Here is a 5,063-nt window from a genome sequence, read left to right as displayed (position 1 = left end):
TAACTGTTTGATGATGACAAGGATTCAAAGATCAAAGCTTTAAGTGCGCGTTTACTGTAATGTAGTTTTAAGTTTAAGATGAAACTTCATTATCCTTACTTTAAAAACTTTATACAATACCAATGTATGATCTCTGACATTTGATTATTCTTACTTATTGAGATTCATATTTTTTCAAACCGAATCTTGTATGTTTTTTTTCCCCCCTTTTTCACAACGAATTTTTAATTTGCTTTGCTGAGCGATGTTCATAAAATAATGTCACTTCAAAAGCATAGTTTCTTGACTGTAATGTTATCAATACCCTAGTATGGATTATACACAAAAGAGTGTTTTTTATCGATTATCCTGTTTTTCTTTTGGTGTAACGTTTAAGTTTATCCGAATAAGTGTCTTATTTTGGTTTTTCACATTCGTAACATTTACTACGTAAGAGATTTCGACGTTTCCAAATATACATTACAAACCCAAGAAAATTGATATCATTACTGAATAAAACGGTTTGATTTGATTGTAGTTAAGTACAAAGCTACATAATGGGCTATCTGAGTTCTGCCCACCACACCACTGGTATCATTATATTCACAGAAATACACACGTTATCAAGAAAGAAAAAAGCAGTTACGCCAATTCAACGGACAAGGTAATACAGAGTGACTTAAACATTTGAGAAATACATTTTAAATTGCTTTTGAAATATTGATAGTACTAATAAGCAAGGTGATTTTTACAAATGTTTGTATGGAAATGTTTTGTCGAGTGTGAGACAGCACAGTACAAACGCTTCTGACACGGCGAAGCTACATTATCTGCGCTATATGTGATACACGCTGGGAGAGCAGTAACTCTACGAATTTAGAACGCTAAAATCAGGGGTTCGATTCCCCTCGGTGAACACAACAGACAAACACACAAAGTGATGTATGTTTACTTCGCAAAAGCCGCCTGGGAACCCATTATTGTAGATAAAGTTTAAAGTTTTAAATTTCACGAAGGCTTGGCATGGACAAGTGGCTAGGGCACTCGACTTGCAATCTACGGGTCGCAGGTTCGAATTCCCGTCACACCAAACATGCTCGCCCTTTCAGCCGTGGGGGCGTTATAATGTGACGGTCAATCCCAGTATTCGTCAGTAAAAGAGTAGCCCAAGAGTTAGCGGTGGGTGGTGATGACTAGTTGCCTTCCCTCTAGTATTTCACTGTGAAAATAGAGACGGCTAGCGCAGATAGCCCTCGTGTAGCTTTGCGCGAAATTCTAAACAAAGAAAGAAGATTTTAGAAGTTCTTTCGTTAAAATACTGACCCGAAAATTTTAGACGACAACTTCCATTTTAAAATATGAAAACAAAAACTCATTTTTCAGACACAGAAAGTCGTTCGACTGAACTTACAAAATTCACAATAGCAGAAATAACAATAAATTACGTTTTGCAAATTCAAAGACAATGACTTACTTTCCGTAGAGCTATTTTCAGTGTTGTTTGTTTGATTTTAAGCGTAAACTCTGTATGCGTTGTTTCTATCTCGAATTTTCGCGCAATAAACATTCAAGCTTATTGTCGAGCCAGTCACTGGGAGGTTTACAGTTTTGTAAATTAACTACAACTGTTCTCGTATTATTTTGTTGAATGTTTAGTTGTGGTGAAAAAGAGCTCTTTTACTTTATTTATAAACAGAAATTTCAACAATAATTACTGTGACCTGTACAAGATTGGTGAGGCTTGTTAAAAATAGTGTGCAATTTTGTGGAGCCAGTCACCGGGAGGTTTACAGTTTTGTAGATTAACTACAACTGTTCTCGTATTATTCTCAATGCCTTAACCCTCTGTGGCAACATGACTACAAATTATCCACGAAAGGAGACTGCATCTAAGAACTGAAAGGTTAACTCTTCTTGTGTTTTCCATATAAAGTTCTTTACTCACATTGAATGCCGATTTCATGAAGATTTTTCTGGTTCTATAAAAAAAAATGTAACTATAAATACGATTGTTTATTTAACAGATGTGTGTCAGAGCAGGAAATCAGTTTTGTTTTCAACTTCTGACGGACCTTGATGGAGAACGTAAAGTTTTGATATGATGAAGTTTCACGTGCTCGGAATGAAAGGCACGTATAAAGATGCACCTGCGTCGTAAAAGCTAGTGTCAACTTAACTGTTGGTAAAACTAATGTCATTTTCAAATCGCTCTCTTCATCCGCTTGTTGTCATTGTAGTTTACTGCGAGACCGTTAGGAAATTCCCTTCCACTGGAAAAACAAATCGTATGTCAAATTATAATCACAAGTACTAAATGATAAAATAATTCTCGAACTTTCTGTGTATATTAAACAAATATTCACCTTCAACACCAGTTTGTTTTTCTGGATATTTCTATAACAGATGTTACCTTAATAACTGCAGAGTGAGATAAGTGCCGTTTTTTTAATCTAGTTATAAATTCGTGCTGTTAGGATTTTCTGGATAAATGACGGCACCAGTTTAAATTAATTTGAAAGAATCTTGATTTGAATGATTTGGGAAAACATAAAAAGTCGTTGCTGATGCGCCATTAATATGTTCTTCCATCATAAAGGAATTCCTCATCCTAAATACCACAGTCGCCTCGAACTATATAACCAGAGAGTACAAAATGAATGTTAAATCTACCAAGTAAACCTTGATTAACTAGTAACTAATCTGTAGTCCACCAAATAAACTCTAATTAACTAGTCAATGAGTTGTGTAGTTCACCAAGTAAACCGTGATTAACTAGTAAATAATTTGTAGTCCACTAAGTAAACATTGACTAACCAGCAAATAATCTGTAGTCCACCAAGTAAACCCTGATTAATTAGTAAATAATTTGTAGTCCACCAAGTAAACCTTGATTAACTAGTAAATAATTTGTAGTCCACTAAGTAAACCTTAATTAACTAGTAAATAATCTGTAGTCCAACAGGTAAACATTAACTAACCAGCAAATAAACTGTAGTCCACCAAGTAAACCTTGATTAACTAGTAAATAGCCAAGTTCTTTTGAAGTGTTATTAATTTGACGATAAACAAATAAATAAACAACATTTAGGTGCGATAGCGTTTAAGGTAGAGATTTACGAGTTTGGAAAAATTTCCCTCTCTCTCTGTCTTAAAAGCATTTTTGTGCTAGTGAAGTGATTTACAGAAAGTAATGCCAGCGTGAAGTATTTCTAAAAGTTATTTTGCAGTGTTACAAATTATATGATACACAAACAAATAATGTATCTTTAATAAAGTACCAGAGAAATGCAACATTTGATTTACTTTAACTGAAGAGAAATGTTTTAATTTTTAAATTCAAACCTTGGTGGTTGTCCATGGCTTATTACCATGACATCTGAGAGCAATTTGATTCTCTGATACTGTTTGATGGGCGCACATTTCCTAAACATAACTTAAAATTATGCACATACATTTGAGTAGTAAGTGTAAGACATGATTTAAAATCAAATAACAGTTCAGTTCTCGATATTCAGTGTTTCGATACCCGTGGTGGGCAGAGCACAGATAGCCCATTGTGTAGCTTTGTGCTTAATTACAAACAAAGAAACAAACAATATTCAGTCTACCTCTGTTCTTTGTCAAAATAATAGATACAAGCCTACAAGTTGAAAAACATATCCGGATCTGCTTTATTAAGTGCCGAGCTAAACGAAAATAACAATAAATAGTGTTGTCTAACAGGTGTACTTAACTGATAAGTTATGTAGAGAACAAGGACACATAACTTTGTCTAACAGCTGGACTTAACTGATAAGTTATGTAGAGAACAAGGACACATAACTTTGTCTAACAGCTGGACTTAACTGATAAGTTTCGTACTTTTAGATACATTGTACTTTAACAACTTCTTGTAGGAAAGCAAATTCCAACCAAAGAGTTTGTAATTAATGTCGCCGAAGCTCTAATTAGACATTGTACCATAGATGTTGGCATTAATATAGCGAGACTTTCTTTTACAGTTTATAAACATTGTCGTAACACATGACACATTTTATTCCCCAGTTTTATCAATTCAAATTAATCTCCACCTTTACACATGCGTTCCAAAAGGGTGTGAAAAATAGAAATGATACAACAGTTTTATTGAAACACCCATTTTTGTTAACAATAAGACTTTGGTTAAAGCAGCAAACACAAAAATGTATACGTCTAAGCATTAAGAACATACTCTTCGAGACTTTAGTTGTGATTTCAGATCTCGTATTCAATAGCAAATATTTTCTGATTTAAATACCTGTTAATCGTTAACAAAATCATTGCTTAGATAATACAGAGCTTTAAAATTACATTTGTGAAACATACTTTAACAATACTGTATAGAACTTTTTCGTTCGAGGACCACTTCGGCGGAGCAAAAGACCCGTCTGACCACTTACTGGTCGCCACCGAAAAAAAAACTAACTCGCCAGACTTAACGGGGAGGATGGCGCTGATTTTGATGTGAATTGCATTGCCCGTGGACCACACTTTGAGAACCATGGTATAGATGGCCGTATGATAATGCTACGAAGATGCTAACAAATCCTATCTTTCACTAATTAGATGTTCTTAATTATTATTAGTATAGATTCGCATGTTTATACTCATGATATACCCAAAAAATTGACACTAAACATGTGTTTATTTAACATTATTAATGTGTTATGAAAGGTTCTTTAAATCTGTGACGCTCATTAATACGAAATTAGATAAATAAAAATGTGATTCAGTCACTAATATATGAAAAATAAGAGGAAAATATAATTTGGAGTTAAGTTAAAAACAAAGAAAATCAGATAAAATATAAGGATGAAAATAAAAGTAAACTGAGATGTTTTCACTTTTTACCCGTTTTTAATTGGTTTGATTTAATGTGTCAGGAGATATGTGGAAGTCAGAGAAACGTTATAACTTCGCTACCTTTTTTTTGCTATCTGTTTAAGAAGTTTTTAATTGGTTTGATTTAATGTGTCAGGAGATATGTGGAAGTCAGAGCAACGTTATAACTTCGCTACCTTTTTTTTGCTTTGTGTTTAAGAAGTTTTTAATTGGTTTGATTTAAT

The 5,063-nt window shown here is 33.6% G+C and overlaps 1 long non-coding RNA gene across 1 annotated transcript in view; it reads right to left on the bottom strand.

The window, feature by feature from the left end:
• Positions 1-1,641: 1,641 nt before the first annotated feature.
• Positions 1,642-5,063, bottom strand: part of LOC111087987 — a 53,395-nt gene continuing 49,973 nt past the window's right edge. The window contains exon 2 of the long non-coding RNA XR_002612610.1: positions 1,642-2,249. This is a non-coding gene — a long non-coding RNA (uncharacterized LOC111087987). The remainder of the gene's footprint in view (positions 2,250-5,063) is intronic.

This window comes from Limulus polyphemus, unplaced genomic scaffold (genome assembly GCF_000517525.1).
Source record: "Limulus polyphemus unplaced genomic scaffold, Limulus_polyphemus-2.1.2 Scaffold2948, whole genome shotgun sequence".
NCBI classification, from domain to species: Eukaryota; Metazoa; Arthropoda; class Merostomata; order Xiphosura; family Limulidae; genus Limulus; species Limulus polyphemus.
The sequence above is the reverse complement of the archived record's forward strand: the minus strand, read 5'-3'. Positions and strand labels throughout refer to the sequence as shown.